We start from the raw sequence: 21,514 nt of genomic DNA, 5'->3' as shown, positions 1-21,514 counted from the left end.
CCGATTCTCTTGTAGCCCATCCCAGCCTTGTGCAGATCAACAATCTTGTCCCTGACGTCCGTAGAAAGCTCTTTGGTCTTGCCCATGGTGGTGATGTTGGATGCTGGTTGTTTGGGTGTTGACAGGTGTCTTTTATACAGGTAACGAGGTGAGGCAGGTGTATTTGATGTAAATAATTAGTTGGGATTGGGGCTGTGTCTTAAAGAAAGACTAACTGGCTTGTAGGAGCCAGAATACTTGCTGTTTGGTAGGGGGTCATATACTTGTTTTTCCTCATCAGATGGTTATCAATTTTTATAAATTCATATGATGTGATTTTCTGGAATTTTCTTTGGGATTCTGTCTTTCACTGTTAGAATGTACATATGATTAAAATTGTAGATTGTTGCATTCTTTGTAAGTGGGCAAACCTGCAAAATCAGCAAGGGGTCAAATACTTTTTTCCCCCACTGTAAATACTGTAATTTAATTAAAACAATTCTGTATAAAACAATAGTGGATTTCACATCAAATTTTAAATTCTCCCTCTAGTTACACACTTTGGTCAATTCAAGAATAATTCATGCAATTGTATATTTTTTATTTGAAAGCATTAGAAGTGCAGTTTCTTGTCTCTCCTTATTCAAGTGGTTGAGGTTGATTTGGGATTTAGAAAGTAATTAATAAGTAGACAAAATTAGTAAGTAGACCAATACTTTCTAGAGATAGTAATTATTACATTAATCTAATTAGACTTGTTGGAGATGTAATTTGTAGTTAGTAATTAAGAACTATTTTAACCCAACTGTCATAATATCAGACGTGAAACTGGAAGAACAGTATTTTATTAAACCTATTAATTTAATTTTCATGTATAGGTGCAATCCTGCAGGCATTAAAAGAACGTAGACTAAATAATTCAATCAGTAAGCCTTGAGCATATCACAGGTGTAGGGTACCTGGCTTTACAAATATTTGACATATTAGTGTGTCTAAATGTTCATTCTCATTTGACTACTCAGCCAACAGAAAGGGGGGGGGACCTGCACCACCACCTCTGACAAATGCAGAGGAGATGGCCCTGAGCCTTAATGCGGGAAGGCCAATGGCTGAGGGAGTTCCTGGAGGGACTTCAGAGCCAGTCACTCCAGAAGATTTAAGTGCCTTCATAAAATGTAAGAGGTCTACCCACAGTATGTGTTCTTTTTTATATAGAGTATTTGTGATATTTCCATTTATATTACTTTGGGTTGGGTTTTTCGTTGGTCCCAACAGATTGGGATGGTAATATCTGTCTCTTGGAGCCTCCTGTCCCAACAGAACCCCAGGCAGTTGTAAGTAGCCTACTCAATACACCATAAATTATGACAAATAGTTCTATAAAGTGTACTCTATGAAATGCTCATCTTCACAGGATGATGGGGATGAAGAAACCATTTGTGTCTACACATCAAACAATCTACACATTCACATATATTCACATTTTTATGTGGAGTAGCCTATAGAATCTAAGTTTATATCTATAAATGGTTATTATTATCTCTACCCCCCAGAGTGTGGACGGCAGGAGGAAGGCCCATCAACTTCTGGTGCACAGATGAACACAGTTCAATGATTTACAGTAAATGCCACACTTTAATTTCTGTATTTTAGAACTACATGATGTAACTCTAATCTACTATTAATTAAAAATTTCAGTTGCCAGTTAAGGAGTTATAGACTTCTTATTAAAAAGATAAGCAGAAAAAAACAGCAAAGAACTTGTATACTTGGACCGCCAGATCCAAAAGGCAGATCTGGAAATCGAGATTCTGAAACAAAAGCTAGAGGTGAGAGTCTGGTCACAGGTGAATTGTAGGAAGTATTGAAACTATATTAAAATCTAACTTTTGGGGGGGTGGGTTGTAGGAAATGAAGAACACCATATAAATTGCTGTGATTTTGTGTTTATTCATTTTTGTTTTTGTGGCGGTGGATATCACGATTAATCTTAGACATTGCGGCATATCATATCCCGGACTACCCTTCCATCCTGGAAATCTGCAGGGTTGATGGGGTCTTCCTCAGGGTCTTGTAATTGTAGGGCAGGGTGTTGCTTCCCTCTAATTATGGCAATATTATGGAGAACAACACATGCCACAATAATGTCGCAGGCCCTTTCAGGGGTTACCCTGAGGTAACGTAGGCACTGCAAACGTGCTTTCAATAGGCCTATGGTCATCTCCACCCGGGCTCTCGTCCTGGAGTGTGCCACATTGAAGCGCTGCTGTGGGCCTGGTTCAGGTTCTGGGTAAGGGGTAATAAGATTTGGTCGTCATGTGTAACCCCTATCTCCCAGCAGAAAGCCATCAATCTCTCCTGTAAGAAAGTTCACATTGCTTTAGAGCTGCATAGAGTAGTGCATACATTGAAATATGTGTATAGGACATACATTTACTTACCCCTTTCCAGTCTGTTGCTCAGGGTTGACTCCCGATACATTCTTGAGTCATGAACAGAGCCGGGCCACTTGGCCTCCACATCTGTGATTATATGTGCAGTATTACATATGATCTTGACAGTGCAAAGAATGAGAGATGTTACAGTATTGTGATGTAGTCTTTGACCATTAGAAACAGTAGGCTGTCAGCGTACCTGCACATCAATACTGTGGATGGATCTCCTGTTGACATAGTCCGCTTCATTTTGAGGAGGTGCAATGATCGGAATGTGTGTGCCATCAATGCATCCAACCACATTCGGAAATCCTAAAGGGAATTCTGATTATTTGGTTACTTCCAGGGGTCGCAGCAAGATATTCTTAACTGAATGTCATTTATGAGGTTAGCTTCATTTAAACCGATTTATACACCACTGACCTGCAATCCTGTGAAACTCCTCTTTGATGACTCTCACTGGTTTGTGCCCAGGAAACACAAATATTCTCAGAAAGCGAGGCACACTTTCCTTACCGCACTGCAAACAGCAGTCTTACTAATATGTTCTGCGTCCCCGATGTTATACAGAAAACTACCATTTTCAAAGAAACGTAAGGCAACGCAAAGCATCTGCTCGGATGTAAGAGCACGGCCGCGATAGTTGATGTTTCTGATGTAAGGATGGATGAGATTATGGATGTATCTTATTGACTGTAATGAAAATGCATAGGGATATGACAAAATATCCTCTCCCGACGTAAATGTAACTCCCCACGAATTAATACAGCCTCTTCATCAACAGGATCGTCCGTAAAATGACATGCCATTTCATTCCCTTTGATGCTCTCTGCGTGACTGAAATGTGCGCAATGAATGAATGTACCGAAAGAATCAATGGTGTTTGGACACCGCTTCCTCTTTAAAAAAGGGGAGGAGACCAAAAGAAACTCTGGGTTTACCGAAGAAAACCTGCTCCCAACCAGGTTAGGTTCACAGAGTAAGTTGCCATGGTAACTGACTCTGAGTATAAGTTACCTCTCTTTCAGAAATGGGCTTGACTTACTCTGCTTTCTCAGGTTTAACATACCTCCCATTCTGAAATGGAAAACCCAGAGTTTCCCCTCATTTCAGGGTTTACATACTCAGAGTTTTCACTTAACTTCCTTTCTGAAATGGGCCCCTGCTCTTTCTGTAGTTGTGCTGTTATCAGGGTTGCCGCCAGATATTTTGGACCCTATGAAAGAATGTAATACGGGGCTTAGATCATCCATATAGGCTACACACCTGCAAAACACATTTGATCCACAATAATTAATAACAATAAAAAAAAACAGCCAATGTAACCTGCTTATTCTGTGTTGAAAGCTAAAGAGAACAGGTGTGTTTTTGGCCTGCTTTGAAATTGATCTACAGATTGTGCAGATCTAACATGAAGGGGTAGGCTATTCCACAGCCGTGGTCCTGCCACTGAAAAGGCTCTGTCCCCTCGGGTGGTGAGCCTGCTTTTAGGGACACTCAAAAGGAGCTGGTCTGGTGACCTTAGAGCTCTGGCAGGAGCATGTATTTCCTGCTATTTTGATTTATGTATCCCATTTATCTGGACGAATCTCCACTACTCTGGTTCATGATTAGGGATCATTCAGAGCACCTGTTGCACCTCAGCAAGGATCGAGTGCAGCTGGGTGATTCCCTCTGGGCCAATCAGGATGTGGCGACGCCCATTCTGGAAGGCATGAGACCTTAAAGCAGCCCTGGTGCTTAAATAAATACAATTGTACAGTTACCTGCTGCTGGGGAGCCCCATTTGGTTGTTCTTGTTTAAAACCTCTTCCCCATTCATTCTTGTTACTTTATTGAAAAATATGCCTCTTCCATAAACGACTTTTCTCCGGGGAGGCTACGTGATTTTCATTTATGTGGTTGGGGACCGGGCCCCAGTCACTTTTCCCCTGAGGCCTGTGGAAACCGTACCACCACACAGATATCTTTGGGGCATGGTTCGCACACTTGGATAGATCGCACGCAACGTGAAGGTTCACTCTGGACTGTAGCAGTCTCTGTCTCTCTCTCATTCAACCCCAGTCGGTTGAAAGTAGCCTACCGCAATGTATTGTCTATAATGTTCAAGTTTAAATCTCATTTGGGGTTAACATTGAATATTATTATTGTGCTAATAATTATTTATTTTAAATGTCTGTTCTGGCAGAAGTAGAGGTTTAACTTTTTAACCCAAAGCCTGGCATTTTTCATCCAGGGGAGGATTTAAGTATTGATTTTGGCTATTTAAACCAAATGTAATGACTAAGAATGTTGTAAGTGGATAATATTCTGAAACCACCATTGTACTGTAGCTTGTGACTGGCTTCAACATTAAGCCAGTATATTATTGTTTCCCTTTTTTGTTCTTCCTTTCAGCCCTTTTCTGGCACCTTGATTTTGATTTTTGACACGCTGTTCAGACATTGACTGGGTGGCACTATGTACACACAGAGACAGACTGTCAGCTAGTTCTTACAGTGTGGCAACTAGGATTGAGCCATTCAATGTTTGTACTGAGGGGTTTGATGTAGAAGTCAACCTGAATGATTTTAACAACATAAAGGAATGGACAATCACACCATAATTTATTCATGAAATCCCAAGAGACTAAAATATTATATTAGGATCCCTAATAATTTCCTGACATAATTCATGTTCTATGTTCATGTAGGACCCTTCGAATCATGGCCCTTACCCCCACGACCCCCCTTAATGGCGCAGAATAAGGACAATTCCCAGCAAAATGCCATTAGGGGTGAAGCGTCATTAGAAGCTCTCTATCTTCTTTTCATTATCATCGACAGCCCTCATTAGCACTCAATCTGCCCAATCATTTGATTCTGATTTGTCTGATTATTAATCGAGCCGCTTTGTTGGAACAAGCAGAGGTGGCGGGTTCGGGCTCACGCTGTGTTTAAAGCGATGTTCCAAAGGTACCACTTTATCTCCCAGATTTGAAAGTGTTTGATGTGTGGGGTTTCAGAAGGGAAGGGCTTTAAGATGGCTGTTTTGTGTGAAGCGCCACACTGCGCTGCAAAGTGCTGAAAATCAAGCATGCTCACTGAGGATATCAGCCTTACCGACAGTTTGAGAGTGGGCTTGATTCTTTCAAATACAGGGCTCACTTGTTTGGATTTGTGAACTTGTGAGCTATATCCTAGCCTTGAGGAAAAACGTAATAAGAAAATGTAAATGGGTAGGAAATAAGTTCAATAATGTCACCGGGTATAAGGAGGAGGAGTTGTAAGCAAGTGGGTTAGGAAGAGTGTGTGTGTGTGTGTGTGTGTGTGTGTGTGTGCAAACCATAGTGTTCTTCCAAAACTTTTAAAAAGGACAAATTTTTTATGCCTAGGAGAAAAGCTCATTCATCACATAGTATGTAGGCCAATAAATCTTAAAGTAGCTGTTGCTGTGCCTAATGTTTATTTTATAAGTCACTGTGGCTATAATGAGCACAGATGAGACACTGTGTGCTGTGTTGCTCAGGAGAGGGAAAGGGTTGTATGGCTGTTAAACATTTAAATTTTAGGATTTGGTTGATGCTGGTATCCAGACAGACTACAGTGAGCACATTAGTCGGATGAGCTTCAAGAAGATAATTTGCATTTTACATTTGAAGAATTTTAGATGAGGTACAGCAATTAACAAAGAGTTTAAGAGTGGAATGTAATGCAATGTAAAACCCGTGCTGTTGTATAGTTCAGAATGCTGGCGAGTGACGTGTGACATGAAGAAGGTCGCTGCCTTAGGAAGATTTACCGCATCCTCTGGCCAGAAAAGATCTCACAATTTAGGTTAAGAATATACAGGTATAGCCATCAGTTGCTATAAGACAGAAAAGAAGAACAAGTGTTAAAGATTGAGGTGGAATAGATGTTAACAAACTTTGAGTAACATGTTGTGTGTGTACTATTTTGGGGAAACACTTCACATTTTTAGCCGACTGCAAGAGAAACAGAATATCTTTCCGTTCCTCGATGCGTTTCTAAAAGAAGTAAAAACAACATGAGCATTACCACATAACATTTTTCAGAATGAGCGGAACACTTTATCAATAAGCAGACACTCAGGTCTTACATATCATCTATATGACAAAACAGTTGACTATGTACACATCCAGCAAACAAAGGGCAACATTAGAATCTTTTGGAGTTGTTTTAGCTCCATTTTGGTCTCCACCAAAGAGATTCAATAAAATTTTATTTATATAGCGCCAAATCACAACAACAGTTATCTCACAGCGCTTTTCATAAAAGAGCAGATCTAGACCGTACTCTGTGATATTAGATATCTGGCTCTTAAGAAGATTGATCCACTTTCTTTACCAGCTAGTCTCTAACTTGGCACTGGGAGGGTAGCACACGGGGTTTATCAGACACAACTATTAGCTTTAAAGGTAAAACAGCTGTGTAGAACTGCAGAGTTGGTTATACGTCTCTGATAACCCTCTCATTTAATTCATTGAAATTGACTGATGCTTTGACTTCTGCTTTATCCTTATAATTTTGCCTAGTATTAAAGCAGTAATTACATCATAGTAACCTTCACTTGCGATTTTAAGTTAACTTCTGCTTTAAAAGAAACTGATTACCTACATCATTATACTTTTTTTCTGAAGGAACTGGAGAGAGAGCGAGAGAGACTCATAACTCTCTAGTCTCCAGATCAATAATGATTAACATTTTAGTATTTTACTAATTAGGCATTTAGTGTCATTTCCATGGAGAAATTAGCTTTAAATTTTTCATTGCAGTTGTTTCATTTATTATTTGCTGCTGTTTTCTTCCCCTCTCTACACACTGCGGAGGTTCCACCTTGTTTCCATATAACTGAAATTTGGTTATTAATAAATACATTGATCTGTGAGTTGTTGTGAATGTCTACTGTCCTATCCATGTTAACGCAGAGAAAACCATGCTAGGGCATACTGTCATGGTTTGGGCTTATGTTTTGTTATTTCTTGTTTTGAAAGTATTCTTCTGTGTCTTGTTATTTTACCTATACATATAATTTGACTTGCTAAATTGAAACAGTGAGGCTTACATTGTCCTGGTATCTGTCAGTGGTCATACTTGATGCACTAGATGTGATTGTGTGAGTGTTTGAGAATTTCTTCATTTACTTTGGTCTGTTAGTCCAGATGAGCCAACCCTCCCAAGATGTAAAATAATGTATTACAGGAGTATGAGACATCATGTAGCACTTCAGTTCTTTGTGGCTGGTTGGTTTGTTTGTTTATGAAAATAACAATTTTCAAAAACACGTGGTTTTAAATAATTCGTAGAGTTTAACACATCTAAAGAAAGGTAATTTCTTGAATGGCACACTTATCTCATGGATGATACTGCTCGCTTGGCTAGGGGAGGGGGGTGCAGTTCTCAACCCTCACCACTAGATGTCACTAGAACTTACACACTGAACCTTTAACAAAGTGTATTGGATTAGAATCACAGTATCCCTTTAACTGAGGCTCGAAGGTAGCAATCTGAGGCAGAGGAGAACACAGGTTAAATTTAGCAAACAATTGATCAGAAAGCAAGCACAGATTATCAGGACTGGCTGGTGCGTGACACGACATACTCGTTTCTTCACAACCATTCGGCGGGGACTGATGTTTCTGATACAGAAACAGGTAAGGTGTGTGTGCTAATGAGGATGAGGTTCAGGTGTGAGCGAGGCGGCAGCAGCAGACATGAAGGAGAGAAACAAACAAAGACAGACGAACAGAAACACACTAAGCTCCCAGCACGCAATCCAAACAAAGACACTCACACCCATTCATACAGAGTTCACAGCCAGGGACTCGTGACAGTTAGTTTCACCTTTGTCTAGTTATCCTCCCGCCGTGTGTGTGTGTGTGTGTGTGTGTGTGTGTGTGTGTGTGTGTGTGCGCGCGCGCGCACGCCTCTTGTCTGTTGCCATTTCATTGTTGTCTATTCATCAAGCATCCCAGCCCTCACCTGGAGTTTCCAGTGTTTTTTACCCTTTTGCCTGGATCTGGATCTCTTTGAGTTTTGGATTCTTGCCTTTACCTCCTGGATTTGTTTGCATATTTTAACCCTTGCCTGCCTCACCTTTTGTTGTAAGCCGGGGTTCCACTTGATTTATTATTAAAACCATCAAACTGAACCTCTTCTGCATATGTGTCCGTTTTGGCCCAAATCTCTTGTTCTTTTGTCCATGCTTGAAACGATTGTTGCAAATACACCATGTTGTACAGTCAGTGTCAATTAAACGCACACTCTTGCAGACACACTTAATTTTTGCATCGACTTCAGTTCAACCACAGGAGGTTTTCCATGATGTTGCCCATTACTGTTAGATGCCTAACCCTTAGCCTATCTCTAACTTTAACCAAACACCAAGTCTTAAAGCTTAAATGTGTTGGGGAACATGAACGAACACACACACACACACACACACACACACACACACACACACACACACACACACACACACACACACACACACACACCATCAGATAAATGCAGGAGTGTATCCTGATTGACGCCTGGCCCCAATTAATAATACTGTTTTGAACAGATGTAGAAATTTTAGAGTGGTCCTCAGTTCTTTAAACGGCTGTTCAATGATTGAAACTTGGTTTAGGGTTAGAGTTTAAGGAATTAATTATGTCAGTAAGGGTTCTCACAAGTATATTACATGTATGAGTATTTTACCTGTTAAGCAGATTTTTTTTTTTAATGCAAATGTGATACTTTCATACCTCCACTGTTTCTTCTGATCTACATGTCCTGCATTTAGTGTATTGTCAGAGTTCTCCACTGTTGCCTGATGATAGTTTGTCCATTAGCTTGATTGACTGCACTCTTATAAAAAGAAACGCTCTATTGGCCTGTGTTCATTAACTCTTGTTTGTAGTTAGTGTAAAGTAGGCTTTGTTGCTGCTGCAAGTTGTCAGTTTGAAGCAAGAAGAGAGACAAGAGGCACTTGGCCTTTATTTGCATACTATCATCATTTACTCATTGATGTGTTTTTACTTTGATAGGTGCAACAGTCAAGCATCCTCATGAATAACGGATTGTTTTGCAGTAAATAACTTCAGGGCTGCAACAACCACTACTACATTAAGTTAAGTTTCAAGCATCTAATTTCAGAGATACATACTGATGCATTACAAATTATGATTAGACATTAAATGTTAAAATATTCTACACTAATCTATGTAAGTAAAGATTTTGTATAGCACCTTTTCACAGATAAAAATCACAAGCGCTTCACAATAAACAAACTAAAATACAATGCATAAGAAAATTTAAATACAAATGGAAAACATAGAACAAAAACCATAACCCTGCATCTAACTAAAAACCTGCTTGAATAGCAGCATCTTCAGTTGCTTTTTAAAAGAATCAACAGAATTCACACAGCGTAGAAAGGAAGGTAAAGCATTCCACAGCCAAGGTGCCACTGCTTGGAACGAACGATGACCTCAAACTACGGATCGGAGTATAAAGCTGTATCAACGCAGGGCTCTAAAAGTAAGGACCAGGATTTTAAACTGAATTCTTTACTGGACTGGTAACCAGTGAAGTGATGCTAAACAGGTGTGATGTGTGCTCTTTTGTTAATGGGAGTTAAAAGCCTTGCAGCAGAGTTCTGAACAGCCTGGAGACAGTAAAGCTCCTTCTTGCTCAAACAAGTAAAAAGACTGTTGCAATAATCTAAAAGAGAGGAAATAAAAGCATGAATGATCATCTCTAACTCACTCTTTGACAGCAGTGTTCTTTGGATATATTCCTTAGTTGGAAGAACCAGTTTCTGACTAGTTGTTTAGAGTGGTACTCTAAGGACACCTAAGCTCCTGAGGCTCGGCTGGACAGACGAGCCTAAGTCACCAATATGCTGTTTAATCTGAGGGATTCTACTTTCAGGGGATAATCAGTGTTTCTGTTTTCTCTGAGTTCAGAAGCAGGAAGTTGCTACATAACCACTGTTTAATACGGGTCATGCAGTTAGTTAAAGAAGACAATTTATGGAACTCAGTTTCCTTGAACGAGCAGTACAGTTGAATATCATCCACATACAGATGGTAAGATGTCATGAATTGACTAATTATCTGTCCTAGAGGATATATACACAAAAGGAACAGGGTCCCAAGACAGAACCCTGAGGTACCCCACACGACAGTCCTGCAGTTTCAGACATGATCTGATTTACATAAACACTAAAACTTCTACCAGAAAGGTAGGATGGGAACAATTTTAACACTGATCCAGACATCCCAACCAGATCATGGAGTCTATTTATCATAATATTATGATCAACAGTATCGAAAGCAGATGAAAGGTCCAAGAGAACCAAAACTGTGTATTCCTTAGAGTCAGCTGACATCAGAATGTCACTAGAAACTTTCAGTAATGCAGTTTCTGTGAAATGCTTTTTACCGAAACCAGACTGGAATTTGTCAAACAGCTCGTGGTTCTCTAAGAAAAGGGTGAGTTGTTCTGCTACAACTTTTTCTAGAATTTTTGACATGAATGGAAGTTTGGATATTGGCCTGTAGCTCCTGGGTTGTAATGGATACAAACTGGGATTTTTAAGTACAGGCTTAACAACAGCATGTTTAAAAAAACAAGGAACAACAGTTAAAAGTGAAGTATTAATCATCTCCACAATACAGGGGCCAATAAATAATAATAATAGATACAAATAGCACAGAAGGAGAACATCCGTAGGACAAGATGAGGGTTTCAATGTATGTAGCAGAGAGGTGATGTCATGTAATGTCACAGGTTTAAAATATGACCAAGAATGAGCAGAAGACAGGTCACATGCAGAGTTCTGAGTAAGTGATGTTTGTCCTAACATCTCAGATCTTACAAAGAAGTGAAGGAATTCATTAGTCTGATTTAGAGGACGCAGTTGCTTGAGGGGCAGAAGGAGAAACAACTGCATTTATAGTGTCAAACAAGATTTTAGGATTGTGCTTATTTGAGGATATAAGAGTTCTCGCATTTCTCAGCATCTCGTTTAAGGTAACCCTTAGTTCTATCAGATGAAGCCTATGAACCTCGAGTTTAGAAGATTTCCATAGCCGTTCAACTTTTCTACAATTTCTCCTAAAACTGGATTGTTTCATCAACCCAAGGACAAGGTTTTTTATGGGAGACAATGTTTGTTTTCACCGGTGCCACTTTATCTAAAATAGCTAAACACTGATTATTAAAAGACTGGATAAAAACATCTGCATCACTGCATCCCATCAGTGAACATGGGTCAAACAAGGCAGAGAATCTCTCAACAGCATCATGATTAATAATCCGCCTCTGAGCCCTAATTCTCAGGGGCGGAGGGTCCGGAGGAAAATTAATGTCAAAGAACACACAGCTATGATCACTCACATGAACATCTTCTACACGAGCTTTTACTATATCAAGACCAAGTGAGAAGACAAGGTCCAGGGTGTGACCCTTAATGTGTGTGGGTCCAGTAACATGCTGAGTAAAAGAGTCAGTGACAGATAGGAGATCTGCAGCTGTGTTGCATGCGATATCATCAATATGCAGGTTAAAGTCCCCAATAATTAGGACCTTCTCCAGTTTGATGATGGATGATAAAAAGTCAGTAAAATCAGTAAGAAAGACGCCAGCCGGGCCTGGAGGACAGTAAATTAACACACAGTAAAATGTGTTAAAAACACCTACTTTGAGCATCTGTGATTCAAAAGAGGAAAAACTTTCAGAGTTTATAGCTCTACATAAGAATCTGTCACGATGCACAACAGCAAGCCCACCACCACGGCGTGCCATGCGGCGCGTCCCGGTAACAGAGCGGCCGACAGGACAGAGCTCATTAAAGTGAACAAACTCGTTTTGTCTTTGCCACGTTTCAGTTAGGAACATAAAATTCATATTCTCACTGGTGAAAAGCTGGTTAAGAATAAAAGTTTTTTGTTAGAGATGGAACGAGCATTGTGCAAGGCAAACTGGAACGATGACGGAAGGCCGGCATCTACAACAGCTGACGGGACTGACCGTAAACAAGTGACACGGTCACGTGATCTCCAGCTGCGGCGAGCGGGACAGAAGAGGTTCTCCTCCAACGGGTAGAGACATCCAGGGGTGCTGCAGCTGGGGAGCATTTCCACCCACATCCAGGAGGGAAACCGGCCTCAACCACCGGGTTCGTTCTCCGCAATGAGGCCAGAGCACCCCCATCCTGGAAGGTCGCCACATCTTGACCTGAGTGCCAGCTCTGCCGCCCCTTCTCCTTGGTCTCTTCTTGGGATTACCAGGGCCCCTGGTCGTAAACAGCTATCAAAGAGTCCTTCCATACGCTCTCTGATGTCCAAGCAGCAGAGACACAGTCGTTAGACGTTAGGGCTGATATAACAAAACATACCAGCACAAACACTGAAAGTTGACACACATGCGACACAGCAGCGGACCTAATGCCCCAATCGATGTTCAAACCAGCTGCAAGCATAGCAAGCAGATTGAGAAGCCACTGATACCTGTGGCATATATTATGCCATAGGTGTGCATTTAAATGTATACTGAATGTATACACATTTTCGAGTGGCCTTTTATTATGGCCAGCCTAAGGCACACCTGTGCAATACCCATGCTGTCTGATCAGCATCTTGATATGCTACACCTGTGAGATGGATGGAATACCTTGGCAAAGGAGAAGTGCTCACTAACAGATTTTGACAGATTTGTCAACAATATTTGAGAGAAATAGGCCTTTTATGTACATAGAGAAAGTCTTAGATCTTTGAGTTCAGCTCATGGTGAATGGGGGCAAAAAGTGTAGCGTTTATAATTTTGTTCAGTGTAAGGATCGTTGAATTTACTAACTTGTAGACCTAGCTGTCTTAATTTACCCCCATCCAGGATGTAAAGACAAAGTTTTCATAGAAACTAACACATTCTTGTACCATTCCAACTGGCTTTGCTCGGTAAACAATAGCACAAGAGCATCTGTTACATACACACATACAAACTGTACGCACTGTAGCATTGATGCTTATGGTGTTCCCGTTATCCCATTGATGCTGAATGCGATAATAGCTCTTATTAGTATTTATTGTTGTTCTTACTGATGCTTGTATGTTGTTCCTCAAATGTAAGTCACTTTGGATAAAAGTGTCTACCACATGAGTAAATGTATTTCTCTTTTCTTTTTGCCCTCTGTCATCTCCTCTTCATACATCCTTCTCACAAAAGAACATGGTTCAATTATTTTCTGTAGTGAAGAAATCTATTCAGAATCCATGCGTCTTCTCCAATCTAAATGTGAAGTGTTTCTGACCACACACCACAGCTAGAATACATTATGTTGGTGTAAGATCTGTCAGTTACAGGACCCTCACCTTGCATGTCATGGAGGTCCTTGTAGACTCTCCAAATCACATACATGTATGTCCTAAACGGGAATATGAAAAAACATGTTTGTTATTAGAAAAGTTACTCAGTGCAGACGTAAACTCCTCCAGTTTAGTTTTTTTGGTCCCACACACACCTTTCCCTTTTGCCTCGTCACAAAGCTCACTCCAGATGACTCCTGAAGAGGCAGAACAACAGGAAACGATACAGACAAGTTAGCCTCATATACACTCAAGTGTGGAAATGAGATTAATCTTTCTGAGTTGACTGAAGAGTGCCGCTTCAAAGAACGAGCTTATTTTATTTTTTATTTGTTTCTGCATTGAAAAGGTGCTTCCCCCATCCTCGTTGACAAAACCCTCCTACCAGCAGAAGCTTACCGGCTGCCGACGCCTCCTCCTCCCAAAGTCAACGCACTCTTAACAGTGAGATTCAATGAATTCAGGGTCATTTTGAGGTCCGAGATGTCTCAGCAGCGTAAAAACTGAGTTTTTGAGTTTGAAATGTTAAAGTTTGTGAAATCTATTCTGAATCTCGAGCAAAAAAGACCTGTCAAAACAGATCCACGTTTCCAGCAGTGTCCGGTCTCCTGCCATGAACAGCCTGGGTGTTTTTGTTCCAACCAAGCATTTCAGCAGCTGAGTCCACTAATTAGAAATCTCCCTTTTCGATTGAAGATAATTAGTGAAATCAGCTGCTGCAGTGTTTGGGTTTTGACATAACTTTGCCAAGTATTTGACAGCACAGGAATGGAAAGCACTAAGCTAAACTCTGAGCTCAAACAGAAGAATGTTTAGCTCAAAACAAAGTTTGGAACATTTAGACAAGTGACAGCCAGGCAAAATGTGGTGTGGTCCATTGGGAGAGGGAACATACACCAAAATAATTACACAAAACAACATTAAACCATTTAGTTAGAAACAAAGCTTCAGGAATTATGTTATGTTATTAATGACTTAAATTTGCAAATCCATCCACTGAAACTAGACTAGAGCAAACCGATTGCATCACATATACACGCTTTGGAAAAGTCGTGTCTATTGTACGCAAAATGGCGATTTTGCGTGTATATGATATGCTGCAGTTTGCAATAGCGTTGCAACACAAAGGAGGCTAACCCTACCTGCTAGCACATCGGCCGTGAGACATATTTACTGACTTAGGTTTAGGCACTAACTAATGCCATGGTTGAGGTTAGGGAAGTTGCCTTGGGGGGGATGTCGACTCCTTAAACAAAAACATTGCTCGCTAGCTAGCTAGCTAGCGACGTCACATACACATGCGGCCTGGATGCGTCTCATACACACGCAAAATCGCTGTTTTGCGTACAATAGACACGGCTTTTCCAAAGCGTGTATATGTGACGCCTGAGCATGACAACAGGCTGACTAGAGAGACTGTAGTGTCTGAAGCAATTGAGCTGCTAGTCGAAAAGTTAAAATAAGTCCTTTCTAATGCTCAGTTTGCCACAGCCAGTACCGAAGAGCTTGCTGTTCATTAGGGTTTCTGGCAATTAATGAGTTTTGTCTGCTAAATGTTGAAAAGGTCAGTCACCAACAGGATGTTTCAATAGTAGTTCAACAAGACTTCATGCTGCAGTGAATATTACTTTCTGTTTCTTTATCATGTGTGCCAGCATTGGCTTATCAGCTGCCCCCGATTCACTTTATGCACCGCTGTCATTTTTACAAACTTCAGTCCAATCACTTTATTTAACCCTTGTGTGGTGTTCATGTTTATGCTCTGCCAGTCTGGTCTGGTCCCACTGCATTATAGGGTTTTTAAATTAATACAGCCATAACAATTAATGTACTTTCTCCCCATAGCAACCCCATATTTGTCTTCCTCTTAAGGAGCTCCGGTTTCGGGCTTGTGTAACGTAAGAAAAGTTATCGCATGTGATGTTGTGGGGCCAGGGTTGTAAAACAGGGGGAGACGGCCCATCCAGTTGTCCCACTTCTGATGGCAGCTAGCTTGACTCTTTGGCGCTGAGTCGTCTCGGTTATCAAAGAGGAAAATCTTAGAAATAAAGTGAATGTGTTCCAGAGACTGTGTGGCATGGAAAAAGTTCTCTGCCAGTTTCTGTGGGTTCCATTTTCGATCTAAAAACTCCAGCAAGGATGCGACATTTGCTGATGCCCTGTCTGCTCACTGACTGGTCCTACAGTGTCCGTGGCTGGCTGCTGATGAAATCGTTTTGGAGCTGGTTCAAAGTAAATTTTATCCTCCATTTTTTTTTTTTAACCTCACTGTCAGATTCTAAATTGCCAGAAATTTGATCTTCAAATAAGAAATCTCTCTTCATTATCTTCCCAAGCTTCTCTTTCTTCGAAAGTCATCTCTAAGGCACTGTGATCACAGATCCTTTCTGGAATGACTGCGATGCACACAGGGAAAGCTATTTATTTGTTGTGTTCTGCCCCCAATTTGCAAGTGGGACATAGTGTGAGAAAATATAGAACAGTTCCTGAAAAACAGTGGGGAAAAATGTGCAGGACAGATTTCGGTGCTTGAAATGTAACAACGGTATGTTATTTTTTTATACAGTCTATGGTGAATAGTAGGAACAGGAGGAAAAAAAAAAACTTGCGTGCACAGAAAACACAATGTTTTCCTAAACCTAACCAAATCCATTTATTTATTTCAGGTTTATTTAACAGGGACAATGCACACTAAAGGGTACCTTATGGGTCAAATACCAACACTTTGTCAGGTTTTCCCAAAGGGTCTGTATTTGATGCCCTGAGGTGAGAATGTGTAGGAGGACAGAGTAAAGGGACACAGCACCTGCTCACCACATGTGTAACATAAATGTGTAGGGGGCTGTACAGTGTGAAGTCACTGAAAATGTGTTATTTTATATGTTCTTCACAGAAAATGAGCCATGGCCAAGGAGTCTGAGGTTGAAATAACAATAAATTGCTTCATTTTTCTTTTGGTAAACATTGGGTACGTGGGACCCATTTTCAAACATCACACAAGGCTTAATGACGGAAGTTACCGAACACAGCAGACAGAGAGCTCTGCAAAAATGTCCTAAATCCAAGGCTTGGCTTTGAGTTTCATAAGTGAATAAAAAGCCTTCAGAAGATATTACACCTTTTTGTGTTTTCCAGATTCAACACAAGATAAAACATTCCCTTTCATATCTCTGTCGATGTGGATGCCTTTTCATTACTTTCAATGTGCTTCAAGTACATTGGCAAGATGTGTGTGTCTACATTTGTAAATGCAGTTGTAAAATGATGCCTTTAAAGAGGAGTGTTCTTAACTAATATACACAGGGTTAAATTGGACCAGAATGATCTATTGAAGATTTTCAGAAACTCTGCCTGATTCATCCGCTTGTATAATTTTTACAGGCTGTATTCTAGCAGCCCTTCCATCTGGTTGACTTGCTGATTAAATCTGAATGTCACACCAACAGACCCACCCAAAAAAGCACACAGCTGAGAAAGTAATGAACACATGGAAGTACAGTTCTGTACATGAGAGAGGAGCTACTAAATGCACCATTTCAAACACTGATTTACAGATTACCCAAACAATGTTTGTTTCATCTGCAGCTGAGAACATTGCCTTCTGAAGTATCTTGGGATTCTTTGTTTTCACTGACAAGGGAGTGGGAACCTTACCTGGAGAAAGACTACTCATGAAAACACTAAATTTTGACTGTAACGAGGGCCCAAAAAGATGCAGGGTGGTACTTTATATGAGGATGTAAACAAACCTCACAGGTTATGCCACATTACCTGTCAACATTGGGACTTGAAAATTGGGGAAATGTTCAGGCATTCTGATTTTGAGAGAAGTTACTGGTTAAGTGAGACAATTTGTGGAATAGAGTGATTATGAAAATGGATAGGAGAGGTAGGGTGAATGACAGAAATTACTCCCGTTTGGTGACATTTGCACAATGTTTGCATTGTACTCTGTCCCTCTCACATTCATCCATCCTTGAATCATCCATCCTCCTCCTCCTGGTGCTGTTTAGTAGGTGCGTTTGACTTCATGTGGTGCTGTGCAGCGCTGACTTAACATGATGCATACTGGACTTAAAATAAGGCATGCTGGTTAGAAATAGTATCCAATTTTTCGTCACCATGTTACATGACATTAAAACCTCACGGGAGCAAGGCTGCAGGCACCGAGTCTGGGGACCTTAGTTACTTACTAGTTACTCCAGCTGCACAAAGTTGGAACCACACTTTTGCCTGATCTCGCAGCATCACGTCAGTCATTGATCTCAGCTCACAGTAAGCTCAAGCAGGTAGATTGTGTCCAACTTGACGGCGCCGTTTTTATTCCCCACCCCTGCAGTCACCTGCAGCTCACGTTCGACTATCAAGTCGGCAAAAGTCAGCCGCTGTCATCTCGAACGCACCTAGTGACATCTGTAGATGTTACAGCCAATGTTCTACATACTGCCACCTGCTACATCGGAGGGGAATATGGCAAACATTTCAAATATGCCCAGTGGGTTTCTACATTTGTTTTTAGAAAGGTTAAAAATATGGGAGATTTTATTGAAAAATATTCAAACGGGAGGACAGAGGGACAAAAACGATATGTATGGTTTACAACTTATTAAAGTGTTCATGTCAATATCTAAATCGTTGGTAGCCAATTTGGAAACTTGACAAGTGATGACAGAAGTAATATAAAAGACTATACTATATTAACTTCGTACCTAAGTGACAAAATAGGTTGATTGTCAATGGCCTGGAGTACCATTCCAAAAACACACAGTAGTAGACCAGACCGTATGACCAGTTTATTGGACCCATCCATCCACCTCAAACACCTCCTCACACAGAATTTGTGTCATCTGACTTCTTCCTTTGCTACTGTTATATGGCCACTAGAGGTCTAACAGTAAAGGTAAATATGAGTCGTAATAAGGTTCTGTGTAACAAACCTATACAGACGGTTTCTGGTGAAGACATGCTGTATATTTAAACATCCAACTATTTTTGTATTTAGTGTTATACTAGAGAAAGGCTCAGCCATAGAAATGTGTGAATCATTGTTATCTGTGTGTGTGTGTGTGTGTGTGAGGGGGGGGGTTCTGTTGGCTAGGTATGAACTAAATCCCTCCTGGCTGCCTCTGCTAGTCTTTGCTCAGCAGTAAAGAAGTGACTCAGCTGACAACAGAACATTTGAGAGCAGGTCAGGTAGAGCTTCACAGGCCTCTGCTTAACAAACACTGTGTTCAGCCACAACACAAAGTCCCACTGCTTCAACAGCACATCACGCAGGACAGGACAAGTGCTGCAAAATGTGTGCGTTTGTTCTGTCAAGACTTCAACTGAGCTCCGCTTTTGTTTATTCTGATCTCTGCTGCACACATCACTGCTACTCGTCTGCAGTTGGCAATAGCTTCATCACTCTTTCATCTCTTCTTGCACTCTGCTGATTCCTCCCTCTGTCCTCTTTGGGTTATTTACAATGTCAGTGATGTAAGACTTCACAGCTACAAAATGCAACTTTTGATCTTTAGACAGCTAAGTGTATTGTTAGTCCTGCCCTCCTCCTCCTCCTCATGGGCAAGTTTTCTGTAACAACACTTGTCACTTATCTTCATGCGCTGTCTCTGTGAAATAATCTGGTGCTATTAAAGTGATCTGCAGAAAAACACAGCATCTGAGCTGTGCAGCTACACACAGCCATCGACTGTCACTGCTCAGCTTGCCCTTTCTTCTCCTTAAATCAACTTATGTAAGATTTATTTGTGCGATTTGGGGGCCCCTACCATATGTAATAAGTGTAATAAAGGACAGCTGTACATGCGCATTTGTTATGATTACATTATTTATGATGAAACAACTTTGCTAGAGGACATTGGCGGTGCTAACTAAGAAGAGAAAAACAGAGTGATCGATGTGTGTTATCTAGTAAGTTTACTAACATCAGCTTGAGATTCATAACTAGTGGCTAAACCTCTGTCTGTGAAACCTCCTGGATAAGTCGATAACATTGTTAACACAGGCAAGCATCAAGCAAGCGCAACAACACAAGACATAGCGAGCTTATTACTTACTAGTCCAACAGCAAGAAGGCCAGCATCTGTCCTCATCCTTTTAGCTCTTGGTTCACGCCAATGAGTGAAGGCCTGTGCGATAATTACTTTGTACGTTCTCTTGCTCGGTCACTCTTTTTCTCTTCCTCATTTCCTCGGATATTTATTTTAGCTGACGCTTTTATCCGCTTTTATTACAATTGTCTTTTTTTGTCAGAGGACGGCTCTGGAGCAACTAGGGGTCGAGTGTCTTTCACAGGGACACATTTCGTCACAGTGGGGAGCTAAACCCGTGGTCTCTCACACCAAAGGCATGTGCACTGCACCATCACCACCCCATACTCCATATAGTATACTGAGCTAGTTTCTTCCAAATATATACATTGTACATGATATACTTTTTGCTTCTTCTCATAGCTCGCTTGCTGAAGAGTCGTGTTGATGCAGTAAAACATTACGCTGTTGTGGTAATAAATGTCCTGCCTGGAATTCCAATGTTACATAGCGCCTGGGAGCCTGGAGTGGTGATGACAGAGATGCCATTCACCCGATTACAAATCAGTGTAGCATTAAAATGATTTAAAGCTGTTATTTTACTATACAATTTCTACATAATGTTGCTTTAAGATTGCACCAACCCAGTTTTATTTTAGTGAGCTTGATGTTATTGCCATCTGCACTCTGGCTACTAGCTTCACCTTAATAGACACATCATAGGTCAAAGCTGACCATGAAAATCTTAATATTTTTATTAACAAAATAACACAAAAAGTAGGTAATATAAATAAAAGTGAGTTCAAAATATGCGTTTCCAATGGAGCTTTTAAAAAATATGAAGAAGTAGCCTGTCGAATCTCCTCTTGCATGTCATTTCGAAGCGGAGAGATGACAGCGGCGGCCTAGTCCCCTCTAGTACTGAGTCAGGGTAACCCCCTAACAAGGCTTAAAGTTGTTAACTCTGAGATTTCAGATATGGTTGATTTGGATATACTACTGGTTACCGTGGTAACAACAAGTGCAGTATAATACTACAGCAAACACTCGTTGAGCAGTAACTAATAGAAGAGCAGCGGTGTATCTGTTTGCAGTGCAACCAAACAATGTCATGCTGTTCTTAATAAAGGAGTCAGTCAGTAATAATCATAATCTGATTTCATTGTGCAACTTCTTCCCTTATTTATCCTCTGTTTGCATTACCCCAGCTTTTCTTGTCGTCTTTCTACTCCGTTCTTACATCTCCTGTCTACTCTGATATCCTCCTACCATCCTCTACTCCTTTACCTGTAAAACAAACACATGCATATTTCAGAGATGAGATGTGGTGAAGCGTTTAAGACACATTGAGTCCTATGTGTGCGTGACGGGGACTAATGCCCTGTTATCTCCCATGGTGCCACTTGCTTCAACATGCGAGCATTAAACATAAAAAACACAAAGCTGCTGCTGGCAGCTATGGAATGAAGAGAGAGGAATGAAGGAGGAATGGAATGTGAAGGAGATGGAGAGATGATGATAGTGTTGATTATAAAACGTTAGCAGCCTAACGCACTAATTAGAATCAGAATAGGCTTTATTTGCTAGGTGTTACGACCCCCCTGTTGGTCTAGGGGTGTGGGGGCCATAAACATATAGGCACAACTGGTAGATCTTAAACAAGGTAACGTTTATTGGTAACATGAGATGTAGACAGGTAACAAAAAGAACAAAAG

General features: G+C 40.7%; 2 long non-coding RNA genes and 1 pseudogene across 2 annotated transcripts in view; 1 reads left to right on the top strand and 2 right to left on the bottom strand.

Annotated features, from left to right (window-relative positions):
* The window catches only part of LOC123986569, a 4,837-nt gene extending 3,048 nt beyond the window's left edge, over positions 1-1,789 (top strand). Inside the window, exons 2-4 of the long non-coding RNA XR_006828904.1 lie at positions 1,002-1,154; positions 1,255-1,313; positions 1,533-1,789. This is a non-coding gene — a long non-coding RNA (uncharacterized LOC123986569). The remainder of the gene's footprint in view (positions 1-1,001; positions 1,155-1,254; positions 1,314-1,532) is intronic.
* A 180-nt stretch (positions 1,790-1,969) lies between these two features.
* Positions 1,970-4,236, bottom strand: LOC123985373 (annotated as a pseudogene).
* Positions 4,237-13,773: 9,537 nt separating this feature from the next.
* On the bottom strand, positions 13,774-14,348 carry LOC123985488. Its single transcript, XR_006828683.1, has 3 exons — positions 14,167-14,348; positions 13,923-13,964; positions 13,774-13,826 (listed from the first exon to the last, which is right to left on the bottom strand). It is a non-coding gene; the product is annotated as an uncharacterized LOC123985488 (long non-coding RNA).
* Positions 14,349-21,514: the final 7,166 nt, after the last annotated feature.

Source organism: Micropterus dolomieu, linkage group LG17 (assembly GCF_021292245.1).
Source record: "Micropterus dolomieu isolate WLL.071019.BEF.003 ecotype Adirondacks linkage group LG17, ASM2129224v1, whole genome shotgun sequence".
Classification (NCBI taxonomy): domain Eukaryota; kingdom Metazoa; phylum Chordata; class Actinopteri; order Centrarchiformes; family Centrarchidae; genus Micropterus; species Micropterus dolomieu.
This window is presented reverse-complemented; position numbering and strand designations above follow the sequence as displayed.